Below are 23,994 nucleotides of genomic sequence, written 5' to 3'. Positions count from 1 at the left end.
ACCACCTCACCACCGTTTTCGTGATCTTTCTCTTCTTTTTCTTACAGGAGTTTCCCATGAAAATCTGTGCTGATTTAAGCACAGAAGCTTTTATGTATCAAATAAATTTATTTAAAAGTAGCTGTTCCCTGTGGCTGGCTTACGTATCGGAAGTGACAAGTGATTGTGAATAAATAAGCTAGTGTACATGCAATAAAATCAGCTGCCCTCACGTGTCAACCTGTTCTGGTGAGCATAGCTCGTGATACGCGCCCCGCGTCGCCCCCTCCAAAGCTGTCCCAACACACGATGCGTTGCCATTCACATGTCGCTGCTGAGCAGTGTGTACAGAGGGGCATGGACAGGAGTATGCATTTGCGCTCCACGCTACTGAAGTAGCTATACAGTATACAATGTGTACATTATGGAACGAACAGTGTGTAAGTATGGATGAAACACGATGAAGATTGTATAAGCATTGTATCCATTAGAATCATATAATGCAGCACGTATCAACCAGTAAAAGTATTTTCACAAATATGATAAAAATCAAGAGTCAAAAAGTAAATAGCTTTTCAAAGCGCAAATATTTTTTTCCTAATTCGCGTAATATTCTTCAGATGAATAAGTATGTTGTACTCCACATTTTCCAAAGTGGCGTATGTTCTTCCTCAGGGTTACAGCTATTGTTGTTGTGGTCTTCAGTCCTGAGACTGGTTTGATGCAGCTCTCCATGCTACTCTATCCTGTGCAAGCTTCTTCATCTCCCAGTACCTACTGCAACCTACATCCTTCTGAATCTGCTTAGTGTATTGATCTCTTGGTCTCCCTCTACGATTTTTACCCTCCACGCTGCCCTCCAATGCTAAATTTGTGATCCCTTGATGCCTCAAGACATGTCCTACCAACCGATCCCTTCTTCTAGTCAAGTTGTGCCACAAACTTCTCTTCTCCCCAATCCTATTCAATACCTCCTCATTAGTTACGTGATCTACCCACCTTATCTTCAGCATTCTTCTGTAGCACCACATTTCGAAAGCTTCTATTCTCTTCTTGTCCAAACTAGTTATCGTCCATGTCTCACTTCCATACATGGCTACACTCCATACAAATACTTTCAGAAACGCCTTCCTGACACCTAAATCTATACTCGATGTTAACAAATTTCTCTTCTTGAGAAACGCTTTCCTTGCCATTGCCAGTCTACATTTTATATCCTCTCTACTTCGACCATCATCGGTTATTTTACTCCCTAAATAGCAAAACTCCTTTACTACTTTAAGTGTCTCATTTCCTAATCTAATTCCCTCAGCATCACCCGACTTAATTTGACTACATTCCATTATCCTCGTTTTGCTTTTGTTGATGTTTATCTTATATCCTCCTTTCAAGACACTGTCCATTCTGTTCAACTGCTCTTCCAAGTCCTTTGCTGTCTCTGACAGAATTACAATGTCATCGGCGTTACAGCTATATCCACATCAAATTTCGTCTAAATCGGATAAGTAGGAGCTACTTTAACGTCAATAATATTAGTATGGATAACATACAATGTATCGTTTTTTTCGCGATCCGACCTGTAATAAAGGCTGTGCCGTGCCCCACGCTATGGTGAACTTACCTGTGAAAACACCAAGAAAGAGATTAGCGTGTTCAAGCAGACAGATACGACGGTTTTAGATAAACTTTTAAATCATGGTATCTTTTTCTTTCGTGATCAGTTTTGATGAAATTCAATCTATGCTCAAGTTGTCTGTGAAAACACAACGAAAATTCTGGATATTAGCTTGTTCATACCGACAAACAGGCAGATACGACGGTTGTAGGTAAAACTGTAAATCATTACACCTTTCTTCCGACAATTCGAGTTTTGTGGTTCACTAATTTCAAATCATCACGTAACCACAGTAGTACTGTATACTGACGAAGCCACTGTCACTCGCAACGGTATACAGTACTTGTAACTCACATCGGTAACCCAATGGAAACACAAATGCTTTTGTGAAGACACATTTTCAAGAATGTTTCTCCGTAAATGTGTGCTGTTGTATGACAGACAATCAGTTGATTTTGTTGAAATAAAGCCTATACAGTGCCCCAAGCTACGGTCAAGTCACCTGCGAATACCCTACGGAAATTCGTCAGTAGTTTTGGAGAAGTGTGTTCAGAAAAAGAGACAGACACGACAGTTTTACAGATTGATTATTAGTATAGATTGCAATACACTCAAAAATTCCGCACAAAACCGGCATTAACGATATTGGTCTGTAATTTTACGGGCTACTTTTCTTTATCCATCCACACATGCAACAATATAAAGAGGTAAGGCCTGTGAACGTTGGTGGTTAAGAAACGCGACCATTTCTGCCGAATCTCTTCCGGAGAGTCTTAAGCTTAGACGATGTGTCACTTGACATATAGAATGTGGAGGTGTCGGGACGTGCTGGAATAACATATATATCCTTGTAGGCCAAAGGAACCTCTTCCAACAATTGTAGATGCTCGTTTTCAAGGAGGTTTGAATAACGGGCCCTGTAAGCAAGAGGGCCAATCAGCTCATTCTCTGTCATACAACTGAAAGGAATATACGCAGAGAAAAGTTTTATATGGAACCAGAGATGGTCAAATGTAATATAGATTCTGTAGTAGTGTCGCTGCTCAACAGCGATCTTTGGTTCAAGGTGTTCTGGGTAATTTGTTACAGTAACTTTAAATCGAGAGAAGTATGGAGGATTCTCAAGCAAAGACGTACCGGTATTGTATCTGATGTGTGCTGGATATATACTTACTCGCTACGGGCGGTAATGACTTTTATTTGCAAGATACCATACTGGAAATAATTAAGGTAAAGAAAGTTGTTTTGTTACGAATGCAATGCGCGTATTGGTAAGTGATGATTGAGACAAGGTGTAGCACTCACATCCAATGATTTTGTAAAGCTAATTGTTAATATATAATCAGTTTATTGAGTGTTAATTATGAGCATTATTAATTTTCAAAGAGTCGAAATACAAGTTTTAAAGTTAGTGCGACGTTGTTACTTATCACAAGTCAATACCAGTTCCCAGCTCCATGTCTTTTTGATTAACTATTTTGCTCGAGAAGCTATTGTCTCAGTCATATTAGATTTAACGAAAATACATACTAAGCAACAGCCTTGCATTATAGCTGTATGCTAACTATACAATTCAGAGTACTAACAGAGAGCAGAGCAAAGAGCGTTACCATTGCGCGGAAAAAGGTAAGGAGTTTTTTTGTTTCAGGGACAGCATTCTTTAAGCACATGCACCATTATTTTCAAATTGATCAACTTTTGCTTTATTACCAGAGCCAATTTCAAATCAATAATGTTGCATCAGATTCAGTTTTTGTCTTACGTAAATTCATGCAGTTTTGGTTTGGTTTAAAGTTCTTGACTGCCTACGTTCTCGCAGTCAGGAAAGTTCAATGCAGGGCAAAGCGCATAAGTGGTGAGATAAAATACACTTTCCATGCCGTTCCTGTTCTAACACATGTGTTGCAGGTCACTGTCAGTCAGTTACGTTATTACAAAAGATATATGTTTCACAACAGCACACACTTACGGAGACGTGTTCTTGAAAACGCGTCTCTACAAAGGCGTGTGGGTTTTCGTCAGGTGCCAAATGTGAGTTGAGAGTGTTTAGTGATACCGTTGCGCGTGGAAGTGGCTTCATCAGTAATATTAGTGGACTTACTCGGTGGTCTGAAGTTAGCCAGCGACAAAACTCGAATCGCCTAGCTTAATCTGCTTCTCGAAGGTGTTGAATCCAATGTAAATCGATAAATGTGGTGGTCAAGACCTGCCTTGGCCAGGTAGGTGATCGGATCTCTGCCCAATTCAGAACGTTTGGAGCATTATGGTCAAGACCGTGCAACCAGCTTGGAGTTTTGACGGTATAACGCGCCAGTTGGACAGAATTTGGCACGACACCCCTCAGGAGGACTTACAACAACTTTGTCAATCATGCCAAGCCGAATAACTTCTTGCGTAAGGGTCAGACGCCCCTAGATAGGTCAGGGGTGCACTACACAACGGAAGCGGCTACTTGTGGCGTGCACATGGTTTTTTTTTTTTACGCTAGGCAGTAATGCGAAGTGTCCTGATGAACACTCACCAATCGACGTGCAGGCAGGGAAATCAAGATATTAGCAGTAAATTTTCAGTGTGTTCGGAATACACTTCCTGAATTTACTGTCCTCCAGGAAGCGTGTGGCGCGCAAGTTATTCTCGGGTCTGAGACCTGGCTGAACCCTCAGATAGGAAGTTCTGAAATACACTCCTGGAAATGGAAAAAAGAACACATTGACACCGGTGTGTCAGACCCACCATACTTGCTCCGGACACTGCGAGAGGGCTGTACAAGCAATGATCACACGCACGGCACAGCGGACACACCAGGAACCGCGGTGTTGGCCGTCGAATGGCGCTAGCTGCGCAGCATTTGTGCACCGCCGCCGTCAGTGTCAGCCAGTTTGGCGTGGCATACGGAGCTCCATTGCAGTCTTTAACACTGGTAGCATGCCGCGACAGCGTGGACGTGAACCGTATGTGCAGTTGACGGACTTTGAGCGAGGGCGTATAGTGGGCATGCGGGAGGCCGGGTGGACGTACCGCCGAATTGCTCAAAACGTGGGGCGTGAGGTCTCCACAGTACATCGATGTTGTCGCCAGTGGTCGGCGGAAGGTGCACGTGCCCGTCGACCTGGGACCGGACCGCAGCGACGCACGGATGCACGCCAAGACCGTAGGATCCTACGCAGTGCCGTAGGGGACCGCACCGCCACTTCCCAGCAAATTAGGGACACTGTTGCTCCTGGGGTTTCGGCGAGGACCATTCGCAACCGTCTCCATGAAGCTGGGCTACGGTCCCGCACACCGTTAGGCCGTCTTCCGCTCACGCCCCAACATCGTGTAGCCCGCCTCCAGTGGTGTCGCGACAGGCGTGAATGGAGGGACGAATGGAGACGTGTCGTCTTCAGCGATGAGAGTCGCTTCTGCCTTGGTGCCAATGATGGTCGTATGCGTGTTTGGCGCCGTGCAGGTGAGCGCCACAATCAGGACTGCATACGACCGAGGCACACAGGGCCAACACCCGGCATCATGGTGTGGGGAGCGATCTCCTACACTGGCCGTACACCACTGGTGATCGTCGAGGGGACACTGAATAGTGCACGGTACATCCAAACCGTCATCGAACCCATCGTTCTACCATTCCTAGACCGGCAAGGGAACTTGCTGTTCCAACAGGACAATGCACGTCCGCATGTATCCCGTGCCAGCCAACGTGCTCTAGAAGGTGTAAGTCAACTACCCTGGCCAGCAAGATCTCCGGATCTGTCCCCCATTGAGCATGTTTGGGACTGGATGAAGCGTCGTCTCACGCGGTCTGCACGTCCAGCACGAACGCTGGTCCAACTGAGGCGCCAGGTGGAAATGGCATGGCAAGCCGTTCCACAGGACTACATCCAGCATCTCTACGATCGTCTCCATGGGAGAATAGCAGCCTGCATTGCTGCGAAAGGTGGATATACACTGTACTAGTGCCGACATTGTGCATGCTCTGTTGCCTGTGTCTATGTGCCTGTGGTTCTGTCAGTGTGATCATGTGATGTATCTGACCCCAGGAATGTGTCAATAAAGTTTCCCCTTCCTGGGACAATGAATTCACCGTGTTCTTATTTCAATTTCCAGGAGTGTATTTAGTGAGAGTTGGAACGTGTATCGGAAAGACAGATTAGACACCATAGGAGGTGGTGTCTTCATTGCAGTTGACAAAAATTTTGTGTCTACTGAGGTCGAAGTAGAGTGTGATTGTGAAGTTATATGGAGACGTTTAACAGGGCTAGGAGAATTATCTAGTATAGACTGGGATGTCTATGGATTCATTACTGGTGGTACAGACAAGCCGTCGTGTGAGTTACTTTTGAACACATTATCCGAAAACTGTCTTGAGCAGATAAATCGACAACCAACGCGTAATGGAAATATTTTAGATCTGGTAGCCACGAACAGACCAGACCTCATCGACGGTGTCAGTGTTGAGACAGGGATTAGTGATCATGATGTTGTCATTACGACTATGGTTACGAAAGTTAAAAAGTCGGTCAAGAAGGCTAGGAGAATATTCTTACTAGAAAGAGCAGATAAGCAGTTGTTAGCATCCCACTTAGTAAATGAATTGACTTCATTTATTTCCGGTACGATGGACGTGGAAGAATTATGGGCAAATTTTAAACACATTGTAAATCACGCATTGGAGACGTATGTGCCGAAAAAGTGGGTTACGGACGGAAAAGACCCATCGTGGTTTAACAGCGCAATTCGGAGAATGCTCAGCAAGCAGAGACAGTTGCACTCGCGGTACAAGAAAGATCGGGAGAATGAGGACAGGCAAAAGTTAGAAGAGATTCGTGCTGCTGTAAAAAGAGCGATGCGCGAAACATACAACCACTACCACCGTCATACCGTAGCAAAATATCTTGTTGAAAACCCAAGGAAATTCTGGTCTTACGTAAAATCGGTAAGCGGATCGAAGGCTTACATCCAGTCACTCACTGATCAGTCTGGCCTGGCAACGGAAGACAGCAAAACGAAAGCTGAAATTTTAAATTTAGCATTTGAGAAATCTTTCACGCAGGAGGATCATACAAACATACTGCCATTCGAGTCTCGTACAGATTCCCGTATGGAGGACATAGTGATAGACATCCCTGGGGTTGTGAAGCAGCTGAATGGGTTGAAAATAAATAAATCGCCAGGTCCTGATGGGAGTCCAATTCGGTTTTTCAGAGAGTACTCTACTGCATTGGCTCCTTACTTAGCTTGCATTTATCGCGAATCTCTTGCCCAACATAAAGTCCCGAGCGACTGGATAAAAGCGCAGGTGACACCTGTATATAAGAAGGGTAGAAGGACGGATCCTCAAAATTACAGACCAATATCCTTAACATCGATTTGTTGCAGGATTCTCGAACATATTCTCAGTTCGAATATAATGCATTTCCTTGAGACAGAGAAGTTGCTGTCCATGCATCAGCACGGCTTTAGGAAGCATCGCTCCTGCGAAACGCAACTCGCCCTCTTTTCACATGATATCTTGCGAACCATGGATGAAGGGTATCAGACGAATGCCATATTCCTTGACTTCCGCAAAGCGTTTGACTGGGTGCCCCACTGCAGACTCCTAACTAAGGTACCGACATATGGGATTGGTTCCCAAATATGTGAGTGGCTCGAAGGCTTCTTCAGTAATAGAACCCAGTACGTTGTCCTCGATGGTGAGTGTTCATCGGAGGTGAGGTTATCATCTGGAGTGCCCCAGGGAAGTGTGGTAGGTCCGCTGTTGTTTTCTACCTACATAAATGATCTTTTGGATAGGGTGGATAGCAATGTGCGGCTGTTTGCTGATGATGCTGTGGTTTACGGGAAGGTGTCGTCGTTGAGTGACTGTAGGAGGATACAAGATGACTAGGACAGGATTTGTGATTGGTGTAAAGAATGGCAGCTAACTCTAAATATAGACAAATGTAAATTAATGCAGATGAATAGGAAAAAGAATCCTGTAATGTCTGAATTCTCCATTAGTAGTGAAGCGCTTGACACAGTCACGTCCATTAAATATTTGGGCGTAACATTGCAGAGCGATATGAAGTGGGACAAGCATGTAATGGCAGTTGTGGGGAAGGCGGATAGTCGTCTTCGGTTCATTGGTAGAATTTTGGGCAGATATGGTCCATCTGTAAAGGAGACCGGTTATAAAACACTAATACGACCTATTCTTGAGTACTGCTCGAGCATTTGGGATCTCTATCAGATCGGATTGAGGGAGGACATAGAAGATTTCAGAGGCGGGCTGCTAGATTTGTTACTGGTAGGTTTGATCATCACGCGAGTGTTACGGAAATGCTTCAGGAACTCGGGTGGGAGTCTCTGGAGGAAAGGAGGCGTTCTTTTCGTGAATCGCTACTGAGGAAGTTTAGAGAACCAGCATTTGAGGCTGACTGCAGTACAATTTTACTGCCGCCAACTTACATTTCGCGGAAAGACCTCAAAGATAAGATATGAGAGATTAAGGCTCGTACAGAGGCATATAGGCAGTCATTTTTCCCTCGTTCTGTTTGGGAGTGGAACAGGGAGAGAAGATGCTAGTTGTGGTACGAGGTGTAGATGTAGATGTAGATGTAGAGGTGGACCATCGCTTCATTGACTTACTCAATTTGTTAAGTTCGTCCTCTTGAACAAATCGTCCATTTTTTCGAAATTATAATCGTCTGTTTGTCTGTTCTACCGGTTTCCGTCCCATTCGGATAATTCCTTAGTAGTGCGTCCTTTTCTTGTCTTAGAGCGACACAGCTCTGACTGGACCCTCTAGGGAGAATAAGTTAAAGGAATTCCCGCGCCATGCCAGTACTGTATAGCTCCCTGGACGCCAGTAGCCACATTTCCCGCCAACCCCATTTTGTTCGGCTTTCCCCCACACGCTGTTCTTGTAATGGAGATGTCGCCACTGTAAGTATCGTAAACAATCCTCACTCTCGCCTCTGCCGCTAAGAGTTCTGTCTGCTGCGTAGTGCTGCCACCTCTGTCACGCACTCACAGCGAGTGCATGCGTGATTTAAAACAAACCGCACTTTTGTGCCTGTATCTAGTCCTGAGAATACGAAATCAGAGATGATATGACTTGAGCGTACCTCGTAAGACGGTTGGTATCTCGTAACCTCACTTCCATCGTTCAGTAGTGGACTAGTCGAGATGACGTTGGGTTGACGTTCCGTCTAGTGCGATCACAAGAATCAGTTTCACAGTAATGTTCCTTTCCGTCCCGTTCCGTTGATGTAAAGTATGAATTGACCACGTGAGCACTGGAGGGTAAAATGCACGTCTCACGCACTAAAAGGTGTAGTCAACTATGGTTTTAGTAATTCTATATTTTATACCATGGTTTAATTAATTTTATTTCTTGAAAGTTCGTTTCTTGAAACTTAGGTTATATACGTTGCATGTCTTGTTTTTATTACTTGCTTTGAACTAGGCTTATCTTAGCCATTGTGATGTGTAAGTAAGATGGTTTTAGCAAGGGCTGGGCAAACGATACTCGTGTTCGAACGGGTTCGAGATTTCCCGATTCGGCGCAGCGTTCGATACGGTATCGAGCTTGTTCGAACAATCGCATAACGTTTGACTCGAGCAGCGTGAGTGCAAAGGATACAAAAGAAAATATGAACTAATCACAACAGTAAGCTGTGGCTCAGCAGAAATTTCTCATTTTCGTGAAACATCGGAGGAAACAGCATTAAATCCTACCACTGCACAAACTCCTATTGTGTTTGAACAACTTTAAAATACCGAGTTCCAATACATCATGTATGGATACATAAACATTCGTGCGATTTTTAAGTAAAGATAGAAAAGACGAAAAAGTTGTCCTTCAAAAAACATTGCTTGACTGAACCCAGTGTGATAAACAATTTGATTATCAGACACGGTAATGGTTTACCAAACAGGTTGGAAATGAGCAATTCAATCCCTGTTCATGCTTTTAAATAACGGGTAAAAACATTAGCAGATTTTTATTGGTTTGAAAATAATGTGGCAACATTCAGATGGAAGAATCAAGACAACTAACCAAGAATTAAACGCTAAAAAACGAAATGAATCGAATCAAGTGACTGTAATTTTTATCGCAAGAATAAATTACAGCAGAGTGACCGGCCTTGTAGATAGTACCATCAGACCTCACCAGATCTCGGGACGACCGAAAGCACGAGAATTACACAGAATCATGATAGCAACCTTTTATTTATTTTTTATTCGCCGTTGTTATGCTTGACCTACAGCCTTGAAGATACTTCAGACCGAGTTTCACAGTTATTTTTATTGTCAAAACCCATAGTGCATTAAAACGTTAAGACCGTTGTGATACTACCAAATAAAGTCATTAGATCGCAGGCCGATCAAAAGATCGAACAGAACCCGAGATTTTCAGAACTGTGACGCAAACTGTTCAGACTAATTCGTGTTCAACATAGCCCTAGATTTAACGCTAGCAGCGGGTGGCGTTTGGGAGGAAACGTGGGTGTACGGCCGTTTTTATTAGCTATGATTTCTTCGGTGGTCCTTCCCGTCCTCGGTGTTAGTACCGGTGGCACCAGCCAGAGCGGCCGAGCGGTTCTAGGCGCTACAGTCTGGACCCGCGCGACCGCTGCGGTCGCAGGTTCGAATCCTGCCTCGGGCATAGATGTATATGATGTCCTTAGGTTAGTTAGGTTTAAGTAGTTCTAAGTTCTAGGGGACTGATGACCTCAGTTAAGTCCCATAGTGATCAGAGCCATTTGAGTACCGATGGCGGCCAGTCCCTGACGTATATGCGTACTCTGGCGTCTCATTGTGATTCTCGCAGCAGTGTGTTAACCGGTCCTGCTTGGGCTTCGAAGATAGCCGGCCGGCTGGGCACTTATATGGTAAGCTACTTTGAGGATTGGGTTGTTTGGGGGAAGAGACCAAACAGCGAGGTCATCGGTATCATCGGATTAGGGAAAGACGGGGAAGGAAGTCGGCCGTGCCCTTTCAAAGGAACGATCCCGGCATTTGCCTGGAGCGATTTATGGAAATCACAGAAAACCTAAATCAGGATGGCCGGACGCGGGATTCAACCATCGGCCTCCCGAATGCGAGTCCAGTGTGCTAACCACTGCGCCACCACGCTCGGTAGCTACTTTGAGGTTCACGAACTGAACTGCTTTTGCATCTACATTGACACCTACATCTACGCGATTACTCTGCAATTCACAATTAAGTGCCTCGGAGAGAGTTCATGTAACGACCTTCAAGCTGTTTCTCTACCGTTCCACTCTCGAAATGAGCGCGGGACAAGACGAACACCTAAACCTTTCCGTAACTAGCTCCTATTTCTCTTCTTTTATTATGATGATCATTCCGTTCCGTGTAGGTAGGCGCCAGCAAAATATTTTCGTACTCTGGGGAGAAAGTAGGTCACTGAAATTTCATGAGGTGATCCTGCCGTAACGAAACACGCCTTTGTTTAAATGATTACCTCTCCAATCCACGCATCATATCCGTGGTACTCTCTTCCATATTTCGCGACAGTACAAAATCTTTAAACTTTTTCGATGTCCTTCGTTGATCCTAACTAAATCGAATCCCACATTTCACAGCGATACCCCAGAATACGACATACAAGCGTAGTGTAGGCTGTCTCTTAAGTAGATCGTTTGCATTTTCTAAGTTTCTGCCAATTTGCTTTACCCACAACATTATCTATGTGATCGTCCCAACTTAAGTTATTCGTAATTCAAATCCATAAATATTTAGTTGATTTACAGCCTTTAGATTTGTCTGATTTATCGTGTAACTGAAATTTAGCAGGTTGCTTTTGGTACTCATGTGAATGAGTTCACACTTGTCCTTATTTAGAGTCAATTGTCACTTTTCGCACAATACAGGTATCTGATGACTTCATAAGACGATAAATGACAGCATCATCTGCAAACAATCCAAGAGTGCTACTCAGACTGTCTCCTAAATCGTTAATGTTTATCAGGAACAACAGAGGTCCTATGATACTTCATTTCCTGCATTTTAATTTCTTAATCCCATGACAGTGTCTAGTCGTTCGTAGTTGGTTCGTAGGTTACATTAAACTGCAAAGTGTGCTCATTGGCCATTACATTCAAGTTTTTTTCGGTTAGACCCCGTTTACCTCAAGTTTTACTGGTTGAGTCACAGTATCTTTTCATGCCTCGCCCGCTCTAGATGTCGCATGCTGCTTGGTAAATTTGCTGTATTTCTTACATGACTCGTACGAATTTCTCGTACGCAATCAAGGTATAACTTGATGTTCACATTTGGATGGGCCCTTTTAATGTTAATTAATCTGACACCCGAGTCGTGTATAAGATTTTATCCAAATAAAGGATTTGTCAAGCGCAACTGGTACGGATTTATTCATAATGAAAAGTGGTAAAAAGTCGAAATTATTATTTATTTATTCATTCGTGTCAGAAGCATTTACGATGTATAAAATAATGTACAATATTCACATGCCGTGTGTATATATATTTACAAGACAATTATTTACACTTTGCCGCTCAGAAGTTAGCGACCTCGACCTCTATTGCATTTGGCATTGCATGTAGCAGGTCTTCTGTTGTGCATGTCGCTGGACACTGGGTACACTGGAGGAGGTGGAAGGTCGTCTGCACACTCACAGAGTGGCGGCTCCTCTAGCAAACCCCATTTAGTCAGATTGCTCTTACATTTCGTGACACCCGAGCGTAGTCTGTTGAGGGATCTCCATGTACTCCAATTCTCTGTGTAGCCGGGTGGTAGTCTTTCGCTTGCTGTAATCCATCCCACAGTACTGGTAAGCCTTACACGCCATAGTTCGATTCGGTTTTGCAGTGGTGCCCCAACTAGAGCCTCGGTAGATCTGAGGAAGCTCTTTCTGGATTTTAGTCGTGGGTGTGCTGGTTGATAGCCATATAGAGCGTGAGATTCAGAAGTTTCTGATTTTTTCTTCTCACTTTTTGCTGCTACCTCTCGGCGGATGTCGGGGGGGGGGGGGGGGGGGGTGCAATTCCCGCGAGGCTGTACAGTTCATCCGGAGAAGCAGGCTTCAGGCACCCGCTGATGATACGACAAGTATCATTAAGAGCGACATCTACAGTTCTGGCATGGCAAGAACTGAACCACACTGGGCTTGCGTATTCTCCGACTCAGTAACACAATGCAAGCGAAGAGGTTCTCACAGTGTTGGCTTGTGCTCCCCACGTTGTGGCTGTTAGCTTTCTGGTGATATTGTTCCAGGCTGTCACTTTTTGCTTGGTATTTAGGGAGTGCCTCTTATATGTTAATGCACGGTGAAGGGTGACACCTAGGTATTTGGGATATGTACAGTGTTCTAGTGATGTTTCTTCCCGGGTGATTTTGAGGGCTCTAGCTGATGGAAATAATGAAAACCTTGTTTTTTGCAGGTACATGTCTACAGTCTTAGTAGACATTCGATTACCCGCGCCACTTAAACGTAGCATGCCACTAGAGGATCCAAAGTAAAGGAGATTATCGTACGTTAATTCGTATTTGGCAGCTACGTAAATGTTGCAGCTTTGTCGAGACTCTTTTTGCCGCCAGGACTGGCCTCAAAATATAGCAGCTCTCTCGCGAGAACAAGGTATAGGAATGCATTCTCCATTAAACGTCGCTAAACACGCTGTAGAAATGGCGCACAGTTCTCGTGTTGAGAGTTCGTTCACACCCCAGAGAGATATGCTCCCCTAACGTGCCTGCAGAGAGGCGAAATTACATAAACGCCCCGTCACTGATGCTCCAGAAGCCGAATTACGCCCAGAGTTGTAGCGCGCGAGTAGTTTGTGTGAAGAGAGCAACACTGCCTGTGTGGCTGGCTGCTCGCGTCAAAGAGAAGGCCGGCGGGTTGCCTAGTTGCAGGCGTGGCTGGCAGAACCTTTGACTGCGAGCTGCGTCGTACGTCGAGTCTGAAACGTAGCCGCGTTAGACGGTAGACTCAGACGATGTGGCACCTCACCTGAAGAGGCAACTGTGCTACAGGGCTGACATCCTCAATCCGCCAAAAGCTGCTGTGTCAATAATGTCACAAAATATTGCAGTTATCTTGGAAGCACACCAGGTGGAAATTTGATTCTTCGTATCTAATAAGCTGTAACTGAAGCTAATACATTGACAGGAAAAGAAGGAGTTGTTCGACATAAACGAAAATTGGTAGGCGTGTTCCTGCACCTGAAAGATGATGTCTGTTCAGATTCCGCACCAGTCGCATACAAATAGCGCTAGTAGCATCAATATGAGGATACAAATCAGGTTTGATTTAAATACACGCTCCGATATTGCAGAAGGCCTTGCTGCAATATAGCCATTGCACATGATTGTTGGCAACGGTAGTCACGGTAATATACTGTTGCAAGAAGACTGGGCTCCAGATTGCCACATGGCACCACCAAAACTATCGTGTTTGGCGTATAGCTCTGTTGCGTCGTGAGCATGTGCAGCAGCAATTTGAGCAGCACTTGGCACCACAGTGACACCACGAACTGTTACAAATCGGTTACTTCAAAGACAGCTCCGAGACAGACATCCTACAGTGTGGATTGCAGTGACCCCAAACCACCGCTGTTTGCGACTTCAGTGGTGTCGAACGAGAGCTCACTAGAAAATGTGTGTGTGTGTGTGTGTGAAATCTTATGGGACTTAACTGCTAAGGTCATCAGTCCCTAAGCTTACACACTACTTAACCTAAATTATCCTAAGGACAAACACATACACCCATACCCGAGGGAGGACTCGAACCTACGCCGGGATCAGCTGCACAGTCCATAACTGCAGCGCCTCAGACAGCTCAGTTAATCCCGCGCGGCGAGAGCTCACTAGAGGGCAAGGTGGGGGCTGTTGTGTTTTCTCATGAAGGCTGGTTCTGCCTCGGTTCCAGTGATGGCCGTGTTTTGCTTAGGAGGAAGCCAGATGAGGCCTGTAACCAATTTGTCTGCGTGCTAGACACACTGGACCTACATCTGTAGTTGTCGTCTGTGGTGCGATGCGATTTTGTATCATAGAGAGCACTCTGCTCGCTATCCCACGCACCCTCACTGAAAGTTTGTGTGTCATTCTGGAGAGTCGACTGTTGTGTTAGTTAGAAGGAGACCAGTTGAGGGCCTGCAAACACCGTTTCTGGGTGCTAGACAGCCGGCCGATGTGGCCGAGCGGTTCTAGGCGCTTCAGTCTGGAACCGCGCGACCGCTACGGTCGCAGGTTCGAATCCTGCCTCGCGCACGGATGTGTGTGATATCCTTAGGTTAATTAGGTTTAAGTAGTTCTGAGTTCTAGGGGACTGATGACCACAGATGTTAAGTCCCATAGTGCTCAGAGCCATTTTTTTTGTGATGGCTTATCTCGCGCCTAGATCAGACTGTGATCTTGCTTTGTTAATCAGTTACATATGTTACCTAGACAAATGTATTACCCAAATTTCATTACTTTTCATTAATTATTTCTTGGTGCTGCGATTTTTTTCCGTCAGTGTACGTAATTCAAAGCGCGATCATGATCTATGTTTAGCTCTGGGAAAGTGAAATAACATGTCAGGAAAGCTCCATTTCCTACCTAAGACAAAGAGACGGAGGTTTTCATATCAGTTGCGCAGAGCACTTTAGAGCCTACACACGCACAGCAGACACACAACGTCAGTAACCGCCACACACATATCAGAACACCCATCTAGAAGTGTAGAGCATGATGTCAAGGTACTCCACCGGCTAAATTAAGGTCATGAAACAATTTTCTCGGCACAACGCTTTTTATGAGGAGCAGATAATAAGTGAATATAGGCAACGAAAATTGAATACGAATGTCGCAGATTACCCACGCAATGCCACCTCGCCATGGTCATAAACATTTGTTAAACGACGTTTAGCGCCGCCGGAAAGCGACAGCGAAAACTTTTTCGCCAAGAAAAGATGTTCCACTGACGTTATCAGACATACAACGGTTGGACAAAAATATGAAAACACAGCGAGAAATTCGTGCTTGATTGCAGATACACATGCTGGCCAAGTCTACAAGATGCGCTGTTGTATTTTACCACGAACAGAATGTTCTCAATAAATTGACAGTGTCAGTCGTAGACATAACAATACTGTATGTACTGATGAGTCCAATATGCCTGAGATAAGTGAATTCAGATTTGGGATAACTGTGAGTGCTTTTGTAACAAAGGTAGCCGAAGTATTTATATTTCGTGTTTCAAGAGGCATCGTGCGGAAGATATTTCGTGTTTCAAGAGGCATCGTGCGGAAGATTTGTACCGCATACAAGGAAAGCGGAAAAGTCCTGTCAGTATCAAATGGCTCTGAGCACTATGGGACTCAACTGCTGAGGTCATTAGTCCCCTAGAACTTAGAACTAGTTAAACATAACTAACCTAAGAACATCACACACATCCATGTCCGAGGCAGGATTCGAACCTGCGACCGTAGCGGTCTTGCGGTTCCAGACTGCAGCGCCTTTAACCGCACGGCCACTTCGGCCGGCCTGTCAGTATCAAAATAACAAGATGATGAGGTCCCATACTCCGAGGAGCGTAGGGAACGATGCGGGAGACCCGCACCGCTGTACTAGGCAAGGTCCTAGAGGAGGTGATTTGCATTGCCTTCCTCCGACCGTAATGGGGACAATACAACAACACCCAGTCATCTCGGGGCAGGGAAAATCCCTGACCCCGCCGGGAATCGAACCCGGGACCCCGTGCGCGGGAAGCAAGAACGCTACTGCAAGACCACGATCTGCGGACAAAATAACACGAAGGGAACTCCAAAAGCTGTGAACTGCAGGGCGTGCTGGAATTCAAGAACCATTCGTCTGTGATGCAAAAGTCAGTAAAAGGAAAGTGCCGAGGCCATAGAACCTCGACTATGAAGCAACGGAACAATGTTGTTCGATCGGATGAGTCTAATTTTTCACTATTTCTAACTTCTGGCCGAGTTTATGTCCAAAGATGGCGTGGGATCCGGTAATGACTTGGGCAACCTTGTCACGATATTCCAAGGGTCCCAAGATTACTCTGCAAGATCACATCACTGCCAAGGATTATGTGATCATTCTGCCTGAACAGATCCCTCTCAGGCCGGCCGGTGTGGCCGAGCGGTTCTAGGCGCTTCAGTCTGGAGCCGCGCGACCGCTACGGTCGCAGGTTCGAATCCTGCCTCGGACATGGATGTGTGTGATGTTCTTAGGTTAGTTAGGTTTAAGTAGTTCTATGTTCTAGGGAGACTGATGACCTCAGATGTTGAGTCCCATAGTGCTCAGAGGCATTTGAACCATTTTTGAACCACATCCATCTCATAGTGCTATGTTTGCTCCCCGATGATGACGCTGTGCTTTAAGACGATGGTACCCCTGTTCACAAAGTTCTCATTGTCCAGGACCGCTTTTGTGAGCAGGAGGCTGAACTGTCGCATCTCCCCTGACATACAGTCATCAGATCTCAATATTATTGAACCTTTGCTGCCTACTTTGGAAAGAAGAATACATGATCGGTACCTGCATCCATCACCATTACCTGAACTGGCCACTATTTTGCGGAGAATGATGATGTATGATACTCTTTAAAACCATACAGAACCAGTATTTGTTCTATCTGAGACACTGGGGGCCGTTTGAATGCCAACGGGTTTCCTACACCGTATTGAGGATGATAATGTGTCCAGTTCTTGAAGTTTCCATATTTTTGCACAACCCCTGCACATTACATAAAAAGTAACAGAATAATGAAGCAGTTCACACATCGAAAACATCATACATAAATAAACGGAAAGCATGCCCTTGAGAAGGGGAATGATTTCCCGAAACGCGCCCTGCAGAAACAACTTAAAGAACGTGCTGACTAGCTGCAAAAAATTATTTTATTATAAATAAAACCTTCGTTTTTACAGTTGCAGAGTCCCACAAACAGTTTCCAATGTGTAATATAAAAATAATAATAATAATAATATTTTTGGGATGAGTAACAGAAATCGCATATCTTCATCAGGGCGACTTACACAACGAAAAGTAAGAAAGGGCTTGCCATACATCCATAAACATATTAATAACGTGATGAGCCTACTATAGTATGCTGTCCAGTCACATCAATGTGACCATTTGTCAGAAACTGGTAAACCATCATCTGCAGAGCGGACCGCTGCGAAACGTGCAGGAAGAAAGTCAACGAGGTGCTGGAAAGTACTGACAGGGATTTGGAGCCTCACAGACTCCAGTACCGTTGCCGTCTGCGCTAGGTTTCTTGGTTGAGGATTCATAGCGGGAATAGTCCGACCAAGGTAGTCTCACAAATTAAAGACTGGTGTCCGAAAGAACAGATACCATCTTCATATATAAATATAGTTAAGGCTCACCGGCCATTTGACCATCTTCTTCTTCTGTGCGGATGCATAAACAATGCCCGAACTCTTACGGGAATCGGCAAAAAGCCGCGAATAATGAGTATAATGGGCAGGGGCACTATGAATATAGTGCGGGACATTAAGTTGGGAATGTGCGTCTCACGGGAGGCGTGCCTGAGATAAGTCCCTGCAGTCGCACTATCCTCTGTGTACTAGGTGGCAGAGTGTGCATTCGGCTGCGGTGGGGCGAGGACGTCCGCTGCGCCCCGCCGTTCGCGACCGTGAGCGCTTGCTTGTGTTTACCTTCTCGCGGCGCGAGTTGTATTTGTTCCAAGTTCAGTGCGACTATGGCACACACATGGCGCCACGATACGATCAAAATTACTTTCCAACCAGATCACGCGCGTCCTCGAGCCTATGAAACAGAACAGTTCATACGCGACGATCTACGTTTAGATCCGGCGACTGTCGTCGGAATACATTTTTATATAACGGCGAGCGTGGTTTATGTTAAAATGACCAGTGCAGAGGTCTGCGCGACAGTGGTGTCTAAATACGCGAGCTCACTCAGATTCAAACATTCTGACGGACATATCGGTGCAGTGACGGTGGATCATGCCGGCATGGGCCTAAGGACCGTAAGGGTTTCTGAGCTCCCCTTCGAGGTCCCAGAGGAAGTTGTCAAGGACGCCTTCCGACCATATGGCAATTTCATCAGCCACGTTGCAGAAAAGTGCAAACTTTCTCGACGTACAAGGTCTACAATGGTGTGCGCCAAATTAAACTTGAGCTCAAGAAACATGTGCCGTCCTATCTGAACATCGGTGGCTGTCGTGCAATCATAATGTACGACGGTAAACCACGTACCTGTTCCGGATGTGGGCAGGAAGGCCATGTTCGATCGAGCTGCTTACAACGCAGAATTACGCAGACATCAGTTGGAGACTCCGTTTCCCCGATGGGGACGACAATTCTACCTCTCACGTACGCTCAGACGACGATGCGCACCATAGATGAGGACGAAACGGGCGACCGGGCACATCCATCGACGTCAGAAGGACCAAGGGAGGAAGAGGAAGGACCGCCAATGCCAACCCATATGTCGCCCCCTCCACAGCAACAACAGCAGCAACAGTCCCGCGGAATCCAGACGCAACATAACATTCAGAACGCGATGGACGTGGACGCGAACATTGTCCCGACCGCGGCTTTCCTAGCGGAAGGTGATACGGCGCAGGATTGCCTCCCACATTCGGATACGTTCGAAAGCAACGTTCTCCTCGATGACGCAAGCGACGTCGGCGGACCCCTTCTGACGATTGCCTCCTACACACGGCCGGTCAAGAAGGTGACACCTTGTCAGACGGCATGGATGCTGCGCCTGCTGAGGATCTAAGTGGTGTAGACGGTTCACTTTCCCATACTACGAGTGCCCAGTTACTTCTTGCACCAGAGATGCAGCAGGTCGCGTCGATGGATGGCGCTCCGTCTACCTCTACCAATGCCGATCAGCTACACAGCATCGTGTTGCATCCATTGTGGTCGGACGATGTTGAGGAACTTCCTGGAGAGGGCGCGGGTGACAGGGGAGGGGGTGGCATTGGGGATGCCACTCCTAGCGTGGAAGACTCCTAATTTGTAACGGGTTCGATAGGTCCGGCATCTCTTGCGGTTAGCTTTGATTGCCATGGCGTCTACCCTAGGTGAAGAGACTAGGCAGCACACCTTTCGCCTTGCCACAATCATTATCAACGCGATAAGGTCACCACAGAAACTGAAAATGCTACAACGGATGCTCGATGCGGCGGACATCGACGTGTCCCTCTTACAGGAAGTATGTGTCGCTAGTTTCCTGACTTCAACGGATATATCGCCCACATCTCCCACGCCTCTTCTACCGATTGTGGTGTGGCTGTCCTGCTACGGGACGGTTTGGCGGCTACGGACGTACTGTGCAAGAGCCATGGCAGTAACTGTCAACGGTGTACGACTCATCAATGTCTATGCCCCTTCAGAATCAGGGAGACGGAAAGATCGGGCTCGCTTTTTTTCGGAAGATATTACGCGTCTATTTATGGGCCGCATAGACGATATGGTGATTGGAAGAGATTTTAACTCTACATTATCTCCGTCTGATCAGCAGCCACATCACGTCCTGTGTGCGGAATTGGAAATGCTAGTGCGTGACCTCCACCTGATCGATACGTTGCGCCACATCCATGGCCCAGCTCCTGGTTACACGCATTATACAAGTCATTCATCAAGTCGGTTAGACAGGATTTACGTCACAAGCACCCTTTCGACGGCAAAGAGAGGAGCAGAGCTCTGGCCCACTGCATTCACCGACCACACAGCCTATACTTGCACCATTGCCTTCCAACCTGCACGTGTGTGGCGCAGTAGGCCCCCCTGGAAACTGAACGTCGCCCATCTGGACGAGCCGGCATGTAAAGGTGCTGTCGAAGAGTCGTGGAACGCGTCCTTACAGCGTCGTGGTCATTACCAATCGACCCTCAGTTGGTGGATTGAATGTGCCGAGCCTGCTTTTAGGCGCACCTTCATGGCTTACGGCCGGGATGCGGCGGCATGGAAGAGATACACGGAAAACTTTTATTACACCGTCCTACGAGAATGTCTTGCTATGGAGCCCTCACCTGACAGGCAGGTCATGGTCAATAGCACGAAAGCGCAGCTCGTGTCCTTAGCACGCCATCATTTACAGGGCGCTGTTATACGGTCGCGTGCTCCAGACATGATACAATCAGAAAGGCTGTAGGGTGTCAGGCAAATCCAACACCTTCCATGAAAACCCTGACATGATAAGCAAATCCAGTAGTATGTGACATAGCTCCGAATAAATCGTGACATTAAATTAACCAAAGTAATACGAGTAACGAGTGAGCAAATGGAATACCACAGACTAACACAAGAATGCCTAAATGCATGTCATACCTTCCCACCGTGGGACAGACGCAGTTCCGAAGGGAGAAACGAGAACAGAAGCCGAGAGCAGAACCGTGTTAAGCTGGAAGGCCCTACGATAAGGGACGGACGGACACCCAAGTCGCCAGCTAACCGCTACGACCACACCACCCGCAAGTTTTTGCGTGAGACTTTCTCGCGTCTCTGTTACGTTAGGACCATCCCCCAGCCCATGTTAAAAGATAGAGCCCTCCAAAAGAACAGTATAGATGTTACGATAACACTAAAGGACCACACCAGCTGCAAGTTTTAGCGTGAGACTTTTTCGCGTCTCTGTTACGTTGCAAACTTTAAAAACATTGCCCCACCACGAAAAGTATAACGTTTCTCATTGGATAGACAGAATTTTTGTAGGCGGAGCTTAAGGTTTACATTGAGACCCTCATTGGTCAGATGAAAACACAGCCAGACAGTGTTTTAAACCAACTTCGGTAAATTGTAGTAAGGAGAAGTTAGGCGGGAGTTGCTTCCGAGACAGCGAGGTGAGCGGAGCTGTGCTGCGCGCCGCCCCCAGACGAACACCGACAAGGTAATGAACGCACGCGATGCCGCATTTTTGAGCGCATAAGGCTTCACTCAGAACTGCAGAAGTCTCATCTGTTACATCCCCTTTTTGCGTAATACTAGTGTCGATCGTCAATTAAAGCTCATGGTGTTCACATTTGCCACTTGAAGTAAAAATCTGAAACGCGATGATTTTTCTGTTATATAGTTATTGAGAAGCCACATCAGCCACTGTAATTTACGACAAGTTAGATAAGTAATTAAAGATAATTGAGGGTCACTGTAGACCATTTTGGTAGTTTTCTCTTTTGTGAAACTTAATTTAAACCTAGATTATAGATGTGATATGGCATAGGTCATCCTTCGATCCATTGTAGAACTTGGAAACCCATTCAGGGAATATTCGCTCACATTTTTGTTGAGCGCAGTCGGTTTTTACCATCCTGTATTAAAACATTTCATTTTATCAATAGTGCAATTTATAAACAATGTTTTGTGAGTAGAATAAAATTTCCAATGGTAAACTTAACTGCTTTTTCGACGTTATTTTACCAGCTAACTAAAAATAGGAAAGCCTTGAACCCCTTCCACTAAATTTAGTTTGTATTAAGATTCTTTTACAGGGAGTGCAGTGGAGCTGACGTTGAAATCATTAAGTATTTGGTTATGTCATCGCTAGTCTCACTAACCTCTTCTGAATTCTACATGTCATGTGTGGTCTGGCGTCTCCTTACCAGCAACAGGTCCCAGGTTCAAACTAGTCAATTCCCTAAAAACCATGCTCAGAGCGTCGTTGCGCGAAAGTGGTAGGGAGACACGATATAGAACAAACAGACACCACGCAGAATGTTTAGAAGGCCATCTATGCACCACGTGCTCCTAGAACGCAGGATGCGCCGTAGGGCACCGGTAACCGACATGATAACGGACGACGGTCGACACGTGGTAGAACAAGCAGAATAGCAGAAGCCTTCTATGGGCATTACGCTCAACTTTATTCAGCAGTGCTCCCTGATATGACGACGGTAGACACCGTTTCAGCACATGTCCACGGTACAGTTCCACCAGACATGATACCGACTTTACTGGGAGAAGTGACAGGAGAGGAAGTGCTCGACGCCATTGGTAAAGGTGTTCCACATAAATGACCAGGAATCGATGGATTACCATTAGAGTTCTATCGAGCCTTTAATCAACTGTTGGTACCGTGTTGGGTTGAAATTTGTCAGGAATTGATGTCCCCGGGTATACCGTTGCCTGCACCGTTCTTGGAAGGACTGATTGTCCCCATCCATAAGCCGATGGGACGGAATCATGTCCGCGATTATCGCCCCTTAACGTTATTGAACAACGACTTCAAGATCTTTTCGAGGCTACTATCAGAACGTATTCGCGGCACACTACTGCACGTGCTGTCCAGCGATCAGACGTCCTTGGGGGGACCCAATAACATCAGAACTGCGTTATGTCGTTACAGAGATCTCATCTTCCTTGCACCGGTGAGACGTTTGCCGGCTGCCATGGCGTCTATCGACTTTAGCCAGGCATTTGACCGTGTGGGCCACACTTTCCTCACGGCCGATCTACACCGCATGGAATACCCCGACCCCTTTATCACAGTGTTGACACGCCTTCTGCATGGTGCTACTTCTAGAGTTCTTGTTAATGGAAGACTGACGGCACCCATGCCGATCCGCCGATCAGTACGACCTGGATGTCCATTATCAACATTGTTATTTGCATTGGCCTTAGAACTTTTGTTGTGTGGTCTCCGAGACAGGCTCACTGGGATACAGTTCGGCGGCTCCATCTATCGCTGCACCACATATGCATACGATTTGATGATCGTCATACGTGGAGCTGACGATATGGCCGCTGCTTTGTACTGGATTGCAACCTACGGTACAGCTTCTGGTAGCCAAATCAACGTTGACAAGTCCGTCGCCTTGAGCATCGGGATTGGGCTACCGCAGGAACACATTGCCCCCTTACGCTTCAGTGATACTGTCCGCTGCTTGGGCTTAGATTTCATGAACGACATGCGACGCGCGAGGACGCTCAATTATCGACGCCAACTTAACCAAATTAGGGCCGGAATTGCAAATCTGCGCTTGCGATCACTCAACATCGTATTGCCAATGTATACCTTGCGTCCCGAATACCTCATGTCGCCCAAACGCTATCCATTCAGAAACCCTTGGCTCGTAGCATTATGGCAGCGCTGGGATACTTCGTCACCGCTGGTATGTCATTGAAGATCAGATACGTATCTCTTACCCTCCCCAAGGAAAAAGGTGGTCTCGGCCTAGTTAACGTCCATGATAGGGCCATTGCCCTCTATGTTAGCTCACATTTATGTCTGCTGCGCCGTTGTCCTAAGAGCGCCGGCGGCACTACAGGACATCCCAGCGCCCCTCTTTTATATAGGACGTTTCTATTTAGAACAAAGCTATTGCAGTGTAGCGCTCACGAATGGCTACAACTCGACGCCTATATCAAGACATGGTGCAACGCCGCCCCCTAAATGTGGTCGAACTAAAATATCCTGACGTACGGTGGCGCGTGGTGTGGAAGACTGTA

The sequence above is a fragment of the Schistocerca nitens genome, chromosome 8, assembly GCF_023898315.1.
Source record: "Schistocerca nitens isolate TAMUIC-IGC-003100 chromosome 8, iqSchNite1.1, whole genome shotgun sequence".
Lineage (NCBI taxonomy): Eukaryota > Metazoa > Arthropoda > Insecta > Orthoptera > Acrididae > Schistocerca > Schistocerca nitens.
This window is presented reverse-complemented; position numbering follows the sequence as displayed.